Source organism: Oncorhynchus mykiss, chromosome 8 (assembly GCF_057628025.1).
Source record: "Oncorhynchus mykiss isolate SJ-2025 chromosome 8, ASM5762802v1, whole genome shotgun sequence".
NCBI classification, from domain to species: Eukaryota; Metazoa; Chordata; class Actinopteri; order Salmoniformes; family Salmonidae; genus Oncorhynchus; species Oncorhynchus mykiss.
In genome coordinates this window covers 80,627,994-80,649,859 of record NC_143029.1, presented here as the reverse complement: position 1 = coordinate 80,649,859, position 21,866 = coordinate 80,627,994, and the positions used below count along the sequence as shown (strand labels likewise).

The 21,866-nt window shown below is 42.0% G+C and overlaps 1 pseudogene; it reads left to right on the top strand.

Moving 5' to 3' along the window:
- The first annotated feature begins 653 nt into the window (after positions 1-653).
- Positions 654-11,581, top strand: LOC149982145 (hydroxysteroid 11-beta-dehydrogenase 1-like protein; annotated as a pseudogene).
- Positions 11,582-21,866: the final 10,285 nt, after the last annotated feature.

The following is a 21,866-nucleotide window of genomic DNA, read 5'->3' as shown; positions in this document are numbered from 1 at the left end:
TGTTTATTGATTGTAAAAATGATTCTAAAAAGGTATGGAACACAGTTAAGGGCTTACTTGGTACATCTATTTCATCATGCCCATCTAGTGTGGAGGTTGACAGGAGAATAATAACAAAACCTGTTGATATTGCCAATCATTTTGCAGATTTTTCTACAAAGAAAATGTAATTACTGAGCAACAATGTAAACATACATTCTTCCAAACAAGCTATTGCCCAATGGAATGATGATCATATTATGAGCAACAAGATCTGCTATTTTAGTCTACAAACGGTGTCAGTGGAGGTGTTAAACCTATTGAAATCATTACCTGATGGTAAATCAGGTTATGGTCTTATGGACAATTTTTTGCTTCGCTGTGCTGCTCCCCAGATTGCAGTTCCACTGAGACACATATTTAATTGGTCACTTGAAAAGGGGATGTTTGCAAATGTATGGTAGCATGCGAAACTTTGTCCTATTCCGAAAGACTGCAAAGAACACATTACTCCTGCCAATAGTCGACCAATTAGTCTACTCCCTACACTCAATAAGATATTGGTGGGTATTGTGAGTAGAGAAATGTGGGAGTACATGGAAAATAATGATCTGATTACAGCCAATCAGCATGCTTATCGCAAAAACCATTCCACTACCACTGCATTGGTTGACATGACTGACCAGTGGTTCAATGCTATGAATAATGGCAAGTTTGTGGGTGTACTATTTTTAGATTTCAGTGCAGCATTTGATTTAGTCGATCATGAAATCATTTTGACAAAATTAATGCATTATGGTTTTAAGGAGGTAGCATTGAATTGGGTACAGTCATATCTAACTGACAGGAAACAGTCCACCTATATCAATGGTTAATTTTCTTCCCCTCGTGTGTTAAACTGTGGAATACCGCAGGGCAGCTGCCTTGGGCCACTTCTTTATTTAATATATACCAACGATCTTCCCTATGCCTTAGCTGAAACTCAAGCTACTATATTTGCAGATGACACTACAATTTATGCAGCAAGACAATCGGTTCAACAGGTACAGCCAGCTTTACAAGGAGATTTGGAGAATATCAAGGAGTGGGTTTGCCAAAACAAACTTGTTTTAAACACCAAGAAAACCAAAGTTATGTTGGTCTGTTCAACTAGGAAAAGGCCAAAACAGCATGGGATACAATTAAGTATGGGAGGAGTACAAATTAAAGAAGTGGCAGAAACCAACCTATTGGGAGTGCAGCTAGAAAACTGCTTATCATGGTAGTCTCAAATAACTAATCTTTGTAAAAAAAAAATATATATATATATATATATATATATATATATATACAGTGCCTTGCGAAAGTATTCGGCCCCCTTGAACTTTGTGACCTTTTGCCACATTTCAGGCTTCAAACATAAAGATATAAAACTGTATTTTTTTGTGAAGAATCAACAACAAGTGGGACACAATCATGAAGTGGAACGACATTTATTGGATATTTCAAACTTTTTTAACAAATCGAAAACTGAAAAATTGGGCGTGCAAAATTATTCAGCCCCCTTAAGTTAATACTTTGTAGCGCCACCTTTTGCTGCGATTACAGCTGTAAGTCGCTTGGGGTGTGTCTCTATCAGTTTTGCACATCGAGAGACTGACATTTATTCCCATTCCTCCTTGCAAAACAGCTCGAGCTCAGTGAGGTTGGATGGAGAGCATTTGTGAACAGCAGTTTTCAGTTCTTTCCACAGATTCTCGATTGTATTCAGGTCTGGACTTTGACTTGGCCATTCTAACACCTGGATATGTTTATTTTTGAACCATTCCATTGTAGATTTTGCTTTATGTTTTGGATCATTGTCTTGTTGGAAGACAAATCTCCATCCCAGTCTCAGGTCTTTTGCAGACTCCATCAGGTTTTCTTCCAGAATGGTCCTGTATTTGGCTCCATCCATCTTCCCATCAATTTTAACCATCTTCCCTGTCCCTGCTGAAGAAAAGCAGGCCCAAACCATGATGCTGCCACCACCATGTTTGACAGTGGGCATGGTGTGTTCAGGGTGATGAGCTGTGTTGCTTTTACGCCAAACATAACATTTTGCATTGTTGCCAAAAAGTTCAATTTTGGTTTAATCTGACCAGAGCACCTTCTTCCACGTTTGGTGTGTCTCCCAGGTGGCTTGTGGCAAACTTTAAACTACACTTTTTATGGATATCTTTAAGAAATGGCTTTCTTCTTGCCACTCTTCCATAAAGGCCAGATTTGTGCAATATACGACTGATTGTTGTCCTATGGACAGAGTCTCCCACCTCAGCTGTAGACCTCTGCAGTTCATCCAGAGTGATCATGGGCCTCTTGGCTGCATCTCTGATCAGTCTTCTCCTTGTATGAGCTGAAAGTTTAGAGGGACGGCCAGGTCTTGGTAGATTTGCAGTGGTCTGATACTCCTTCCATTTCAATATTATCGCTTGCACAGTGCTCCTTGGGATGTTTAAAGCTTGGGAAATATTTTTGTATCCAAATCCGGCTTTAAACTTCTTCACAGCAGTATCTCGGACCTGCCTGGTGTGTTCCTTGTTCTTCATGATGCTCTCTGCGCTTTTGACGGACCTCTGATACTATCACAGTGCAGGTGCATTTATACGGAGACTCGATTACACACAGGTGGATTGTATTTATCATCATTAGTCATTTAGGTCAACATTGGATCATTCAGAGATCCTCACTGAACTTCTGGAGAGAGTTTGCTGCACTGAAAGTAAAGGGGCTGAATAATTTTGCACGCCCAATTTTTCAGTTTTTGATTTGTTAAAAAAGTTTGAAATATCCAATAAATGTCGTTCCACTTCATGATTGTGTCCCACTTGTTGTTGATTCTTCACAAAAAAATACAGTTTTATATCTTTATGTTTGAAGCCTGAAATGTGGCAAAAGGTCGCAAAGTTCAAGGGGGCCGAATACTTTCGCAAGGCACTGTATATATATATAACAGAAGGATAGCTAAATATTTACCAGGAAAAATTATTCAGCAAATAACACAAGCATTAATTGAGAGTCAGGTGAACTACTGTTCTGTGGTCTGGGGAAATGCATCATCAAGTGAGGTTAGGAGGCTGCAGAATGCACAGAACAAAGCAGCAAGGATTGTTTTAAGGCGGAGATATGGTTTGTCTGTTGCAGTCATGCGCAATGTTCTTAGTTGGTCATCAATCGACAAGATAATTGAAAAAAAACATACTGATTTTATTTCATAATATACATAATTTAAAATGGCCAAGTTCTATTCACAACGGTATTCAGTTGGTAAGAGACAGACATTCCGTAAATACTAGGTATAGATTGTCCACCATCTATGCGTTATCCAGACAGAAAAGAGAAATAGGCAAAATAACATTTCGATTTAGAGCAATAAAGAAATTGAATAAATTAACTGAGCAAACTAGAAACCTTTCAATATATAAATGTCAACATTATTTTAAGACGATTTAAGTATAATACATAGAAATGTTGTGGGACTATAGTAGATGAAGAATCAAATAATTTTTAGATTGAGTATTTATTGGGTCATTGTGTTATTATATTATGTATGTTTATAATAGTATGTTATATGTGAAAATGTGTTTGTATTATAAATTGTATTTTAATGTTTAAGGACTCTTGGAAGATTAGTCCAAATGGGGACTAAAAGAGATCCAAATCAAATCAAGATATCAGTCAGGAAGTTAAAGCTTGGTTGGAAATGGGTCTTCCAAATGGACAATGAGCATACTTCCAAAGTTGTGGCAAAATGGCTTAAGGACAACAAAGTCAAGGTACTGGAGTGGCCATCACAAAGCCCTGACCTCAATCTTATAGAAAATTTGTGGGCAGAACTGAAAAAGTGTGTGCGAGCAAGGAGGCTTAGTTACACCAGCTCTGTCTGGAGGAATGGGCCAAAATTCATCCAACTTATTGTGGAAGGCTACCCGAAATGTTTGACCCAAGTTAAACAATTTAAAGGCAATGCTACCAAATACTAACTGAGTGTATGTCAACTTCTGACCCACTGGGTATGTGATGAAAGAAATAAAAGCTGAAATAAATAATTATCTCTACTATTATTCTGACATTTCACATTCTTAAAATAAAGTGGTGATCCTAACTGACCTAAGACAGGGAATTTTTACTAGGATTAAGTGTCAGGAATTGTGAAAAACTGAGTTGAAATTTATTTGGCTAAGGTGTATGTAAACTTCCGACTTCAACTGTATGTGCCAACTTACATGGCTGGTGTCCAAGTGTCGCTGCCCCTTTAAGGCAAGACAAGCGGTAGGCTAGGGCTACAATATATATGAGGTGGAAGGCAAGAACCACTTTGTCCGTACCTTGCAGCAGTGTGATCAAGCATGCTTTACAGAACTTGATGGAGTTTTTAGAATAACCTTACGGGACTGGTTTGTTTTTACAGTTCGATGAATTAGGATATTGGCACCGGCACAAAATTGTTTTACCAATTAAAGTCACGTGTCTTACCTGAGCATCACCTGCGACACTGAATAGAAGTCAACATTGTTATGCAGGTCCCGCTGAAGACAATATTTTTAATTTTTGCCGTTTGTCTGATGGCAGTCCTCTGGAGAGACACGTTTGATCCAGGTGAGTCCTCAAACAGTGTTCCATAGGACAGGCGGACAACAGTGCTCCATAGAACAGGCAGACAACAGTGCTCCATAGGACAGGCAGACAACAGTGCCCCCATAGGACAGGCAGACAACAGTGCTCCATAGGACAGGCAGACAACAGTGCTCCATAGGACAGGCAGACAACAGTGCTCCATAGGACAGGCAGACAACAGTGCTCTGTAGGACAGGCAGACAACAGTGCTCTGTAGGACAGGCAGACAACAGTGCTCCATAGGACAGGCAGACAACAGTGCTCCATAGGACAGGCAGACAACAGTGCTCCATAGGACAGGCAGACAACAGTGCTCTGTAGGACAGGCAGACAACAGTGCTCCATAGGACAGGCAGACAACAGTGCCCCCATAGGACAGGCAGACAACAGTGCTCCATAGGACAGGTAGACAACAGTGCTCCATAGGACAGGCAGACAACAGTGCTCCATAGGACAGGCAGACAACAGTGCTCTGTAGGACAGGCAGACAACAGTGCTCCATAGGACAGGCAGACAACAGTGCTCCATAGGACAGGCAGACAACAGTGCTCCATAGGACAGGCAGACAACAGTGCTCTGTAGGACAGGCAGACAACAGTGCTCCATAGGACAGGCAGACAACAGTGCTCCATAGGACAGGCAGACAACAGTGCTCCATAGGACAGGCAGACAACAGTGCTCTGTAGGACAGGCAGACAACAGTGCTCCATAGGACAGGCAGACAACAGTGCTCCATAGGACAGGCAGACAACAGTGCTCCATAGGACAGGCAGGCAACAGTGCTCTGTAGGACAGGCAGACAACAGTGCTCCATAGGACAGGCAGACAACAGTGCTCCATAGGACAGGCAGACAACAGTGCTCTGTAGGACAAGCAGACAACAGTGCTCCATAGGACAGGCAGACAACAGTGCTCCATAGGACAGGCAGACAACAGTGCTCCATAGGACAGGCAGACAACAGTGCTCTGTAGGACAGGCAGACAACAGTGCTCTGTAGGACAGGCAGACAACAGTGCTCTGTAGGACAGGCAGACAACAGTGCTCCATAGGACAGACAGACAACACACCTTTTTAGCTCATTTAATGTTCTTGTTCGTTTAGATTCCCCCCATCCAGGAAATTGATGTAATTTTAATTTCCCAGTGTACTATTAGCTTTTTCCATTACAAGTTTTAAAACTAAATTAAGATTTAATGCACTAGATTTAACTATTGTCATCATTTACAATATAATCAGAAAACAACTTTGATGACATCAAATGGGACACCACTCACTTTGTCAATTCAATTTAACCTGAGTTCTTGAACAGTTTCAATCCACAATGGACATTAGTCACTTAATGACTGCAGACACCCAATATAATATATAGACTGGATTGGACTGTGGAGACATGGTAGATTTGAAGGGTTTGCAGATGTGGCCATTGGGCAGATCTGTCTATTTTAGGGCAGACATAACTGAGTGTGAAATAAGGTCAGGATCTACAACTTATGGATCATATTTAAACTTAATGTGTTACAGTATAACACTTAATTTCTTATCTTAATTTGTCATTGAGAATTTGGGACTAGAAAGTTCTAATTGCAAATTGAGTTATTGACATAGCCTTGTTCTGTACCATATTCTCTACCTATATACAACTCTAAATACCCCAATTCATTAAAAAGAATACAATATAAAATTCCTGACACCATTTAAACCAATGAGGGTTTGGAACTTTAAAGCCAATGAACTCCTAATCATCTTTTTGTAGATCATCTTTATAGTCCCAAGTTCTTGATATGACAAATCTTATCTTAATTTTTCATATCTTACCCTGATATCAACATAAGTTACTTTGACCGTCCCCGGTGCAGCTATGTATTTATTGCCTTTTATGTAATCAGTCCATACATAGTCTCTCCAGACGGCTTGCCTCCCACAATGTTACCAGCATACACCGTGTGCTGTGCTATGATAGTAGTGCAACCTAGACTCAGGGGTAGACGTAACATAGTAAATAAATATCCGGGACACTCAAATTAGTAGGATATGCTACCTTATTCCTGCCCTCACCATAACTCCACCGCCACCATGGGGCACTGTGTTCACAATGTTGACATCAACAAACCACTCGCCCACACAACACCATACACGTGGCCTGCGGTTGTGAGGCTGATTGAACGTACTTCCAAACTCTCTAAAACATTGTTTGAGGCGGCTTGTGGTAGAGGAATTAACATTCAATTCTCTGGCAACAGCTTTGGTGGACATTCCTGGAGTCAGCATGCCAATTGCACTCACCCTCAAAACTTGAGACATCTGTGGCATTGTGTTGTGTGATAAAACTGCACATTTTAGAGTGGCCTTTTATTGTCCCCAGCACAAGTTACACCTGTGTAATGATCATGCTGTTTAATCAGCTTCTTGATATGCCACACCTATCAGGTGGATAGATTATTGTGGCAAAGGAAAAATGCTTTTTGTGTGTATGGAACATTTCTGGGATCTTTTATTTCAGCTCATGAAACATGGGACCAACACTTTACATGTATTTCATCGCATGAAACATAGGACCAACACTCTACATGTATTTCAGCTCATGAAACATAGGACCAACACTCTACATGTATTTCAGCTCATGAAACATAGGACCAACACTCTACATGTATTTCAGCTCATGAAACATAGGACCAACACTCTACATGTATTTCAGCTCATGAAACATAGGACCAACAATATACATGTTTTTCAGCTCATGAAACATAGGACCAACACTCTACATGTATTTCAGCTCATGAAACATAGGACCAACACTCTACATGTATTTCAGCTCATGAAACATAGGACCAACACTCTACATGTATTTCAGCTCATGAAACATAGGACCAACACTCTACATGTATTTCAGCTCATGAAACATAGGACCAACAATATACATGTTTTTCAGCTCATGAAACATAGGACCAACAATATACATGTTTTTCAGCTCATGAAACATAGGACCAACGCTTTACATGTTGCATTTATATTTTTGTTCAGTATTTAATAGTATGTGATCATCATGATGACAATTAAGTATTTTACGCAAATTTGTGTTTAACCTTAAAACACCTCTATTTTATTTTAGTCTCAGTGATCATGTGATCTTCCTTCTCCATCAGTAGTCTTTCTCACCCCACACTGCCTGACTGACTGCCTGTCTGTCCGTCTGTCCTTCCCCTCAGTCTGTTCGTTGTGCCAGGGTGCTGGTGACTGGGGCCAGCACAGGCATCGGAGAACAGGTGGCATACCACCATGCCAAGATGGGCGCCCAGGTCGTCATCACGGCCAGGAGGGAGTACGCCTTACAGAAGGTTTGAGGTTCTGTCTGTGTTGGTCTCTTTGTCTATCTGTGTCAGTTTCTGTGTCTGTATGTCTATCTGTGTCAGTTTCTGTGTCTGTATGTCTGTCTGTGTCAGTTTCTCTGTCTGTCTGTCTGTCTGTCTGTCTGTCTGTCTGTCTGTCTGTCTGTCTGTCTGTCTGTCTGTCTGTCTGTCTGTCTGTCTGTCTGTCTGTCTGTCTGTCTGTCTGTCTGTCTGTCTGTCTGACTGACTGACTGACTGACTGACTGACTGACTGACTGACTGACTGACTGACTATGAACTTCTATCCTTTCTACTGTCTCATGATGACCAGATAGATATTGACAGCCTCTGTACCAGTGTGTCATTGCTCCCTCTGTCCTGTAGGTGGCAGCAAACTGCACAAGCCTGGGGGCTCAGAAGGCTCTGTATGTGACAGGGGACATGTCATATATATATATATATAGTGTTATACAGATAGCATTATACAGATAGCATTATATAGATACAGTCTTATACAGATAGTCTTATATAGATTGTCTTATATAGATTGTCTTATACAGATATAGTCTTATACATACAGTATTATACAGATACAGTCTTATACAGATACAGTCTTATATAGATAGTCTTATACAGATAGCATTATATAGATACAGTCTTATACAGATAGCATTATATAGATACAGTCTTATACAGATAGTCTTATACAGATAGCATTATATAGATACAGTCTTATACAGATAGCATTATATAGATACAGTCTTATACAATTGCAGTCTTATATATATAGTGTTATACAGATAGCATTATACAGATAGCATTATATAGATACAGTCTTATACAGATAATATTATACAGATACAGTCTTATACAGATAGTCTTACACATATAGTATTATACAGATGCAACTGCACTAGTAATCCTTATAGGGAGAATAAAATGTAAAATCCTGTTCTTCTCATTCTGAAGTACTCAGACAAGCACTGTGCATACTGTGTGAACTCACCACCTTTCTCTCACCTCTCTCCTCTACAGGTAAGATAACCACTCCTTTTGTGGGGCCCTACGCGGCCACCAAGTTTGCAGTGAACGGTTTCTTTGGTTCCATGCAGCATGAGCTAGCCATGCAGCGCAGCAATGTGTCTCTGACCAACACCACACTGGGCCTGATAGACACAGACTAAGCCATGGACAAAATCAGGTTAGTCACTGGAGCCACTTGGGTTTTCAACAGAATAAGAGATTTGTATTCTACAACTCTCCTCTCTTCTGAATAGATTCATGACATCAAGACTGGTTGTGCTTGTGATGTTGAATGACTGGTCACTCAAGAGAAACAACATGAATGAGTTGTATTGAGTGATTATGTAATGGTATATATTTCTGATGGGTCAGTAACTGCTGCATTTATAGTAGGTCTTAGTTAAAGTGTAATGGGGAGTTGAGGTAAAACATTACAGTAGGTATCATGTAGGTCTTAGTTAAAGTGTAATGGGGAGTTGAGGTAAAACATTACAGTAGGTATCATGTAGGTCTTAGTTAAAGTGTAATGGGGAGTTGAGGTAAAACATTACAGTAGGTATCATGTAGGTCTTAGTTAAAGTGTAATGGGGAGTTGAGGTAAAACATTACAGTAGGTATCATGTAGGTCTTAGTTAAAGTGTAATGGGGAGTTGAGGTAAAACATTACAGTAGGTATCATGTAGGTCTTAGTTAAAGTGTAATGGGGAGTTAAGGTAAAACATTACAGTAGGTATCATGTAGATCTTACCAATGTGTCGTTATTTTATTCTGCAACCTTTATTCAAACCATTGAGAACCTGGTGTGCATTTGAAATTGCACCTAGTACTGCACTATATAGGGAATAGGCTATTTCAGATGGAGTCCTGATTAAAGCATTTACAGTGAGGGAAAAAAGTATTTGATCCCCTGCTGATTTTGTATGTTTGCCCACTGACAAAGAAATGATCAGTCTATAGTTTTAATGGTAGGTTTATTTGAACAGTGAGAGACAGAATAACAATGTAACGGCCATTGTTGGTGTAAGAAGGTGAGGACCCAAGGTGCAGCGTGGTATGTGTCCATATTTATTAAAATAAACACGGAAATAACAAAAATACCATAGAGAAACGACCGAAAACAGTTCTGGCTGGTGCAGACACACAACAGAAAACAGAAAATAATCACCCACGAAACACAATAGATAACAGGCTCCCTAAATATGGTTCTCAATCAGGGACAACGATTGACAGCTTCCTCTGATTGAGAACCATACCAGGCCAAACACAGAAATCGTTTTTCTTTGATTTTCTAACATAGACAACCCACCCAACTCACACCCTGACCATACTAAAACAAAGACATAACAAAAGAACTAAGGTCAGAATGTGACAAACAACAAAAAAATCCAGAAAAACACGTGAAAAATTTTATAAATTGATTTGCATTTTAATAAGGGAAATAAGTATTTGACCCCTCTGCAAAACATGACTTAGTATTTGGTGGCAAAATCATTGTTGGCAATCACAGAGGTCTTTACATTGTTCTATGCCACCTCCAGAGGATATACCAACACGGCCTACCCAGCCAGCGATGCTGCCCTCCACATCATCAAGGCCGGGGCCACACACCAGAAGGAGTCATTTTACCCTGGATACATCTACTTCGCCTGCTTGTGCAGAGACTGGTTCCCCTTCTTCAGAGACATCATCATCCAGAACTCCTACACATACTGAAGGAGCCACCATACCGCTAGTTAAGGAAGCACCTAAGCCTACAGGAACGTGTGTCCTCAGGCCAAGAATAGCAAAGCACCCTTTACTGGCTCAGCTGCCTTACCAACCTTTGAGTAAACAAATGAACAACAGATTGTCAACACGGTTATAGGGAAGGGTATTCAACATGTGCGGACGGCACTTACACAAATTACTGATGATTGGATGAGATATATTTATAATAAAACGATTGTGGGAGCTGTTTTGTTAGACTTCAGTGCAGCTTTTGACATGATTGATCATAATCTACTGCTTTACATCCCCTGCTATATTGTGGATGGAAAGTTACCCGTCTAACAGAACACAGAGGGTGTTCCTCAATGGAAGCCTCTCCAACATAATCAAGGTAGAGTCGGGCATTCCCCAGGGCAGCTGTCTAGACCCCTTTACTGTTTTCAATCTTTACTAATGACCTGCCATTGGCTCTGAGTAAATCCAGTGTGTCTATGTTTGCTGATGACTCCACACATCAGCTTCAACAGCAAGTGAAATCACTGCAACACTTAACTAAGCTGCAGTCAGGTTCAGAATGGGTGTCAAGAAACAAGTTAGTCCCAAATATTAAAAGCATTGTATTTGGGACAAATCATTCACTAAACCTTAATCCTCAACTAAATATTGTAATGAATAATGTGAAAATTGAGCAAGTTGAGGACATAACCCTGGATTGTAAACTGTCCTGGTCAAAACATATTGATGCAACAGTAGCTACGATGGGGAGAGGTGTGTCCTTATTAAAGTGCTGCTCTTCCTTCTTAACAATGCTATCAACAAGGCAGGTCCTTCAGACCCTAGTTTTGTGGCACCTGGACTACTGTCCAATCGTGTGGTCAGGTACCACAAAGAACGACTTAGGAAAATGACAATTGGCTCAGAACAGGGCAGCATGGCTGGCCCTTAAATGTACACGGGGAGCTATGTGGTATATGTGTGGTAGTAGAGTAGTGGCCTGAGGGCACACACTTCATGTATTGTAAAATGTCATGTTTTTTCAATTGTATATAACTGCCTTCATTTTGCTGGACTCCAGCAAGAGTAGCTGCTGCAGTAACTAATGGGGATCCATAATAAATACAAATATATAGTACACAGAGTAGGCAGGGTTAGGTTAGGGAACAGTTGTTCAGGATAAGATAGAAATACTGTATAGTAGGGTGTTCACCCACTCCGGCACAGATTGGGTGAACACGCGCTTGGTTTGATGACATTTCACTTCCTTATTGTATAAAATACATTTTACCAAGACAAATGTGATTCTGTTCTGTGTCTCTAAAGAATGCTAATTTAACCATTCTCCTATTTGTTTAAAATGTAGTGGTATATTTAATGTACAGTGGTAAATATGAAAATAAAAGCTTCCAAATTAAACGAACACCCCTACAAGTCATTGTTTAAACAATTATTTTATATGTGGCAGTGCTGTCCACTCAGTAGCCCTGAATTTCCAAATGGAAACACATTTTTTTGTTGTATTTTGTTTTATGCTTTCCACAAACCAAAGCTCTAACCGTAACCCTTTGAGTTGTTTCTGTTCAAACCCTGTAACTACACGGACTGAACCCTGTAACTACACGGACTGAACCCTGTAACTACACGGACTGAACCCTGTAACTGCACGGACTGAACCCTGTAACTACACGGACTGAACCCTGTAACTGCACGGACTGAACCCTGTAACTACACGGACTGAACCCTGTAACTGCACGGACTGAACCCTGTAACTGCACGGACTGAACCCTGTAACTGCACGGACTGAACCCTGTAACTGCACGGACTGAACCCTGTAACTGCACGGACTGAACCCTGTAACTACACGGACTGAACCCTGTAACTGCACGGACTGAACCCTGTAACTGCACGGACTGAACCCTGTAACTACACGGACTGAACCCTGTAACTACACGGACTGAACCCTGTAACTGCACGGACTGAACCCTGTAACTACACGGACTGAACCCTGTAACTGCACGGACTGAACCCTGTAACTACACGGACTGAACCCTGTAACTACACGGACTGAACCCTGTAACTGCACGGACTGAACCCTGTAACTACACGGACTGAACCCTGTAACTGCACGGACTGAACCCTGTAACTACACGGACTGAACCCTGTAACTGCACGGACTGAACCCTGTAACTGCACGGACTGAACCCTGTAACTGCACGGACTGAACCCTGTAACTGCACGGACTGAACCCTGTAACTGCACGGACTGAACCCTGTAACTGCACGGACTGAACCCTGTAACTGCACGGACTGAACCCTGTAACTGCACGGACTGAACCCTGTAACTGCACGGACTGAACCCTGTAACTGCACGGACTGAACCCTGTAACTACACGGACTGAACCCTTTAACAATGCGGAATTAATGGGTCAAAATTTGACGTTCATCCACATTACGTCAAATCTTGACTTGAAACTATGAGATCAAGTTGCGGCTTTGGCCTCAGTTGATCTCCTTGCGTAGATTTTCCTTTGCCATTTGTTCAAGTATGGGTAGCTGCAGCTCAATATGGAAACCAAAGGATGCGCAAGGAGTTGTGTTGAAAGGAAAGTAGTGGGAGTGTGGAAAGGAGTGGGTGTGTCGATAGCGCTCCGCTATAGACCCGTTTCTGTGTTTGCAAACATTGCTGCATGAGGGCTATGGGCTCAAGTTTGTGGCAGAACACAGAACACAAAAACAGTTTATATTTACACTTTTCTTATGAGTGCATTTCACTCTACTTTTAGATATTGGATTTTAAGGCTCATTCGAATGTTCTCCTTAATATAATGTTTGTGTCATTATCGCAAATCAACTACAGTGCACTTGTTGCATTGTACCAGTAAAATGGCTCTTCGGCTAGCTTTTGCTACAGCCTATGCTAATGACCGTTAGCATTTTAGCTAACAACTGCTGCATCCAAAATAGTTATTTTGCAAAGATCACATCCAAATATAATGTTAACGACTGTTCAAGCAAGAATCAAAACATCATTGTAAGTGTATAAGAACCCCAAAAAGTGCTTTTGTTTAGATGTAATAAAAATGTACATCTAAGCTCTATTGAATGGGCGAAGATGGCGATGGATTTCTTACTGCAGCCAAGAGAAGTGACATCTGTATGTTACGTCAGTGTGTTGTGTACTAGAAAGGGGTCTATAGGTTAGACGGTTTTTGATTTAGCTGTTTATCTTTCTTCGTTTCTTCAGTTTTTAAGCAAGAGGATGAGTGTGAGTCATATTTCTATCAGGATAAGGTAAGACCCAGATGCAGACCGTATCGAAGTAACAATATTTATTACAGCAACAGGGGCAAAGGAACAGGACGGCAGGTAGCCTATGGGTCAGGTCATGGAAAAGGTTGGTAATCCAGAGACAGGGCAAAGGTACTGGACGGCAAGCAGGCTCAGGGTCAGGGTCAGGCAGAGTGGTCAGGCAGGCGGGCTCATGGTCAGGACAGGCAAAGTGGTTAGGCGGGCGGCCTCAGGGTCAGGGTCAGGCAGAGTGGTCAGGCAGGCGGGCTCAGGGTCAGGACAGGCAAAGTGGTCAGGCGGGCGGGCTCAGGGTCAGGCAGAGTGGTCAGGCAGGCGGGCTCAGGGTCAGGACAGGCAAAGTGGTCAGGCGGGCGGGCTCAGGGTCAGGGTCAGGCAGAGTGGTCAGGCAGGCGGGCTCAGGGTCAGGACAGGCAAAGTGGTCAGGCGGGCGGGCTCAGGGTCAGGACAGGCAAGGGTCAAAACCAGGAGGACGAATAAAGAGAGACTGGGGAAAAGCAGGAGCTGATACAAAAAACACTGGTTGACTTGACAAACAGGAGACAAAGGGCTGTGAGACATGGGTTTAACAAGAGACACATGAAAGGTGGGGTGTATACGAAGGGCATGGGGCAACAGAAGATGAACAGCAGAGGGACCGGGGGGAGAGTTTGCGGGATTCCACCTGGAGGGGTAGATCCCGGGTGGATAGCCCGGGGAGCCGGGGTCTGATGGTAATCCACTTGTCGTCGATACCTAGAGGTGACCTTGAGGAGGGCCGATCAGACAACCCAATGAGGGTGCAGAACGTCTTCCAAAACTGGGACGAGAATTGAGGACCCCGGTCGGAGACCATGTCCATGGGCAGTCCATTATCCGGAAGACGTGCTGATGAGCTGGGCCAACGTTACCTGCCACTATGCATAGTGCCAACTGTACATTTTGGGGGAGAAGGAATAATGATCTGGGGCTGTTTTTCATGGTTCGGGCTAGGCCCTTTAGTTCCAGTGAAGGAAAATCTTAACTCTACAGAATACAATGACACTCTAGACTATTCTGTGCTTCGCTACTCTCACAATAACATCTGCTAACCGTGTGTATGTGACCAATAATTGGTACGCCGACTGAGAGCCAGGCCTAATCACCCAACATCAGTCCCTGACCTCACTAATGCTCTTGTGGCTGAATGGAAGCAAGTCCCCGCAGCAATGTTCCAACATCTAGTGGAAAGCCTTCCCAGAAGAGTTATAGCAGCAAATGGGGGACCAACTCCATATTAATAATGCCAATGATTTTGGAATGAAATGTTCGACAAGCAGGCGTCCACATACTATTTGTCATGTAGTTTATCATGGATGGTCAGTCCATGCATCCATAGCTCTATCTATGTATTTGAGAGTGATTACATTTCTCCAGCCCCATCCATCAGCTTGTTACCGAAACAGTGGTGGGGACAACACTTTCTTTATATTTCAACTGCGGATTGGCCCTTTAAGTGAACCCCCACAAGTCTATGGCATTAACCACTTACCACTGTTCCCACACAGGAAGCCCGACTCCACCTATGGTTGGATGTTGTATCTTTGTGGTGCTTATCCTGTGATCAAAATGCTTTCCATTGTAATGGCAGTGGGGATGGTGAATGCTTTCCATTGTAATGAGGTGGGGATGGTTAATGCTTTCCATTGTAATGAGGTGGGGATGGTGAATGCTTTCCATTGTAATGAGGTGGGGATGGTGAATGCTTTCCATTGTAATGAGGTGGGGATGGTTAATGCTTTCCATTGTAATGGGGATGGTGATGGTTAATGCTTTCCATTGTAATGAGGTGGGGATGGTGAATGCTTTCCATTGTAATGAGGTGGGGATGGTGAATGCTTTCCATTGTAATGAGGTGGGGATGGTTAATGCTTTCCATTGTAATGAGGTGGGGATGGTTAATGCTTTCCATTGTAATGAGGTGGGGATGGTTAATGCTTTCCATTGTAATGAGGTGGGGATGGTTAATGCTTTCCATTGTAATGAGGTGGGGATGGTGAATGCTTTCCATTGTAATGGGGATGGTGATGGTTAATGCTTTCCATTGTAATGAGGTGGGGATGGTGAATGCTTTCCATTGTAATGAGGTGGGGATGGTTAATGCTTTCCATTGTAATGGTGTTGGGGATGGTTAATGCTTTCCATTGTAATGGGGATGGTGATGGTTAATGCTTTCCATTGTAATGAGGTGGGGATGGTTAATGCTTTCCATTGTAATGGGGATGGTGATGGTTAATGCTTTCCATTGTAATGGTGTTGGGGATGGTTAATGCTTTCCATTGTAATGGTGTTGGGGATGGTGAATGCTTTCCATTGTAATGAGGTGGGGATGGTTAATGCTTTCCTCTGTTACGTCCACATTTTACATCCTTTGATGTCAGATAAAGCAATTCTAGAAGTGTTTTTATCTATGAGGTGTAGTCATAGAGCCATACACTGTGGGCTTTCTGTACTTTGAGCTGTACGTTTTCCCTAGTTCAAATATATCAGGTTAAAACGCTAATCTCAAAAGATTACCAGGGGAAATGGCTGCTTCTCCCTTTGAGCAGTATGCCTGGACAACTGCATGTATATTCACGAGATTCCACATGTCTGATGTATTTTCTGATTGTTTGGATGTGACCATTTGTACCCGTTTTTTATTTTTATCAATGTTCCAGTGTTTAATTAACTTCCATTACACCACAAAGCCACACACTCACACAGTGTTTGTATACTCACCCACACACACCTACACATAGGCTCAAACAAACACACACACGCACACACCTTCCCACTCACACGACTGATGTTACTGGACTCTATTATCGTTGCACAATCTATTGCACAATTCCCGCCACATATTGTAAATATCAGTCTTAATTTAATTTGCATTATATTTTATAATATATTCTTTCTAAATTACTACTCTATTTTATCCCATTGAGTTTTCATTTGGTTGTTTTATTACCTGTTTATTTTGTTGTTGCACTGTCAAGAGGTGAACCTGCAAGTCAGCATTTCAATTCACTGGGTAGTCTGTGTATAACATGTGTATATGACCAATAAAAAAACTGGGACTTGAACTTGTAGTATGCAGCAGACTGTAGGCCAGTGCCCTGTGCTGAGGGGCAGACTGGGACTTGTTGTTATTCTCATTGCTCAGCATCACAACAAAATCACTAGTCTTCCACACAGCACTAGGATCAGTTGTCTCTCTCTCCATCCATCAGTCTGGTGTTCTGGATCCCTTGCTTCAGCTGAAATAAAATATTAAGAAAGACATGATAGCACAGAGCTATCCTATTCCACTTGACATTTCACATATGCACCCACCTAACATTTTTATTCCCTCTCTGCACATTTATACAGTATGCACTCAACATGTAAATACCACACTCTACTACTCATACTTATTGGAAGCTGTAGTTGGAACTCTAGTGGAAGATATGAAAAGTGACACAGGGTGTAGAGGTGAGAGGTTTATTTGGCACTGTCCTTTTCTCATCCCTGGGGGGGTCTCTCTCTCTCTCTCTCTCAAGCCTGTTGACATTCCGTTCTGCCTTTGTTCTAATGCCAACCTTTCAGCCCTTCTCAAAGAGGCAGAGGAGATGATAGGAGGAGAGGGGGAAGAGGAGGAGGACAGCAGTATGAGGGGAGATGGGGGAGGGGAACATAGCACTCATAATAAACCCTAGTTGCTAAAGCACTGCTACTGCATGGAGTGCCTTCTTTTCTCGTCAAATTCCAATATTAAAGAAATAGAGCTGGCCTTAATAATGGGGTTTGCCTGAGCTACATACTGTAGATAGTTGTGAAAACGGTTCTACATTGTCATAGTGTTCATATTGTGTTACATTATCTACACAGTACGGTCACCACTAAGGAAAACAGACGACAGTCAAAGACTGAACTTCCCATAGAAGATAAATCACATTTTTGTTTGCTTTTGGCTTGATTTTATCATCTGGATAGCGTGCACACTCACAGCTATAATCATTGTCTTCCATCTCCAATGTGTTTCATGGCCAGAGCAGGTAGCTATGCAACAGGACTGGGAGCAACTGGGAGAGTGGGGTGGTGGTGACAATTTAGTAAGGGAAGAGAAGGGAAGGTGTGTGGGGGGGGGGGGGGGGGGAGAAAGGACAGTAAATGTTGGCAACCATGGTTTGTAGAGAGGCTGGCTGATCACAGGCAGAGAAAGCTCGCTCTCAGGGAAACAGGTCATTTAGAGGAAATGTGTCATTATATGTGGAAAAGTCAATTCCTCTTTTGAGTAGGCCTTTCTTTCCAAGTCATGCCTTTCCTTCATTTTCTGTTGACAGTAACATATCTTTTTTTTTAAATGACACTCAAATGTAAAATTATATATGAACATCTCAATGGCTCTTTTTGACATGGATTTCATGAAGCTTTCCCCTTGAAAGTAACTGGGGATTTCAATGAAGAAAACCAGGCCAGATGAATGAAAGATGTTGTGGAGGAACTAGCAGTCATTACATGGTCTGATCTTGTTGCTAACAGGACCAACAAACAATTTGAAAATCTAGTAGCGAATATTTTTATTTTTATAAACGATATTTGTTGTTGATTGTCGAATAGACACTGTGGACGTGGGAGCTGTCCAGTGGCTCAGTGCTGAATGACGCCCTATCCCCAGCATCAGACTCGCCTTTCCTTACACCGGCCCCGGAAACCACATGTTACACGAAAGTTTTCAATCTAATGCTGATTAAAAAACCCTAGATATTCGACGTAAATGAAGACAAACTACGTAAATAGGCTACTGAAAGTTAACCGATACACAACATTTTGATATTTGTTCGACAAAAAAAACCAGCAACGGGATGGGAATATTTTTCTCGGGGCTCAAGCTATATGCTGGCAGACGAGCGAGAGAATGACATTGCATTTCAGAATAATTGCTGTAAATATGGAGTCCACTGTTAATTTGTCAATGATACGAACAAATATACTTCTCACACTGACCGTTTTCTTCTTTCGGGCACGTCCTGGATCCCTTCAACCATAATTGAGTAAACAACACAATATATCGTCTGTACAATTCTCTCTACAATGGCAACGTCTTTTCAACAAGTTAACATGTATATTTTTTTACCTGTCTAACATGTGAAAGTGAAATAGAGGACGTCTGACTTACCATCATAAAGCCTACGGATCAACAGGTGACTCCTTGGTACCGTTTCTATTGGGCTGTATGCTCGTCTTGTCGCCCCGCTTTCTCTCTTTCCGGCTGCGGTTGAACACACGTCAATCTCAGCTGTAAACCCTCCCCATCTGCGGTTCACGTAATGGTTATGAGGATGTTACTAGGTAGCTCAGCGAGAGATGAAATTATGTCCGTTTATATATTGTCCAAACAACAGAAAGGGGGCTGGATCGATGTAGATCACGTCTACAGGAAAAAAACAATTGAGATTCGATGTTTTTTTTTATATATATATATTTGAAAATCAGGGGTGCGGCCCCAACAAATTATGACCTGAAATTACAAATAAAAACCAATGGAGTGAAACATAAATAATCTAAAAGGAAAATAGATTGGCAAACTTTCAATAACCACCGAAGGTTATGTGTGACTCATTATTGTGGATGCTGCTCATCTCACTCATCTCTCAGATAAACATATTTGGAAAACCCAAGTGGTTCTATTTTCCATTTCAATGCTCATTTTAACCCCCCCACCCCTTATACCACACAAATACCTAATTACTAAAAAGGTTGAAGCCGTCTCATAGCCAGTGTGTTGTAGACTAAAATCTAAAATGTGAGTATGTTCCCATCTGAGGACCTTGAAGGATGTTTTTGGTGCACCACTGCCCTTCCTATGAATAAACTCAATTACGCAGGAGCATTGTGTGTAAAGGTCGCTATTAATTGTGAAGAGTCCCGCTCGCGCCTCAAGAGGGCCCCAAAAGGCCAGAGCCATGCAAACTCAAAAACACGTACAAATACAAATGTGAGGTACAAAATGGGTGCAGTTTAAAATCATATATTTCTGACTGTATCACTTGAACACCCTGTTTCTCAATATATCATATTGGGCGTGAGTCTGTAAGGACTAAGGATGCTATGTAGTGTCAAATCAAATCAAACTTTATTTGTCACATGCGCCGAATACACCTTACCGTGAAATGCTTATACAAGCCCTTAACCAACAGTGCAGTTCAAGAAAGAGTTAAGAAAATATCAATGCATGGGGTACAGGTTAGTTGAGGTAATTTGTACATGTAGGTAGGGGTGAAGTGACTATGCATAGATAATAAACAGTGAGTAGCAGCAGTATACAAAACAAATGGGGGGGGGGGGGTCAATGTAAATAGTCCGTTGGCCATTTGATTAATTGTTCAGAAGTCTTATGGCTTGGGGGTAGCAGCTGTTAAGGAGCCTTTTGGTCCTAGACCTGGTGCTCTGGTACTGCTTGTCGTGCGGTAGCATAGAGAACAGTCTATTTCTTGGGTGACTGGAGTCTGACATTTTTTGTGGCTTGGATGGCAGGAAGCTTGGCCCCAGTGATGTACTGGGCCGTACGCACTACCCTCTGTAGCGCCTTATGGTCAGATGCCGAGCAGTTGCCGTACAATGCTCTCGATTGTGCAGCTGTAGAACTTTTTGAGGATCTGAGGACCCATGCAAAATCTTTTCAGTCTCCTGAGGGGGAAAAGGCGTTGTCGTGCCCTCTTCACGACTGTCTTGGTGTGTTTGGGCCATGATAGTTCGTTGGTGAGGAACTTGAAACTCTCGACCCGCTACAGCCCCGTCGATGTTAATGGGGGCCTGTTCGGTCAACCTTTTTCTGTAGTCCACAATCAGCTGGTTAGAGAGGCATACAATCCTATAAGGACACAGCCTATTGAATGACCAAACTAATGTTTAACAGCAAATAGGATAGGCAAAGTATTATGGCCTAGAAATAGGATAAAGCATCAAGTCACGTATCCTTACAATGTTGTATTGAAAACCAACCCAAGATATAGCCTATGTCTTTCTGGGTAGGCAACACAAAGCCACACTCCTTTAGCCCTGTTTATACCTGGTTCTAAAATGTAGCCTTTGTCCTTGATCTTGTCCACATTCTGATTGTGCCCACATGTTTAGACAATTGTGGATGATTAAAAGACGCATTGTGATCTGATTGTGATCAGATCTGTTAATTTCAAACAGGCAAGATCGAGACAAGATCAGGAAGAAGGACGCATGTGAACAGCAGGTATAACAGAGTCTTTGATAGCCCAGCAGTCTGGTGGTGATTAGCACTACAGCTGGGTTTAATATGGATCCTAAAGACTTCTCTCTCTCTGGGCCGTCTCCTGATGGACTCATTGGGAGGAAGGATTATGCATATGAAGACATCTCCCTTTATTCTCCAGCCTGCTCTCAATGCTTAATTTAATGGTAAAGCAACTAGGCTGCTGTGGGTGCAGTAACGCTTTACATACCCTGTTGTATGCCTACATCACAATACATCTGTGTAATTTGCATTGGATTATGATTGGGTTCTACAGTAGGCAGCAGACACAATCCATTATCTGTCTGACGAACACACCGCTTTGATCTTTCATTGTTTTTCTGTTTGTGTCTGTGGTCCAATAGTCTCCAGTAGCTTCCAATTGTCTATCCGGTCCAAAAAACAACAGCCTGTTTGCTAATCTCTCTGTGTTTGCAGATCTGAATGGACTGTATAGGTGTAAACAATGGTGGACCAGTCACTGTATTACTTAAACCAGTTGTGTTCCTTCAGATTAGTAAGCAAGCAACCAGGTTAGATAAAGGGATAGAGCTTGGTAAGGGTTGTTTTCAGAATGAGCCTCCATCCCCTCTACCTCACCATGAACAGTGAAGGGTAAAGAGGCACCTCATTGGCCTCACCTTTCA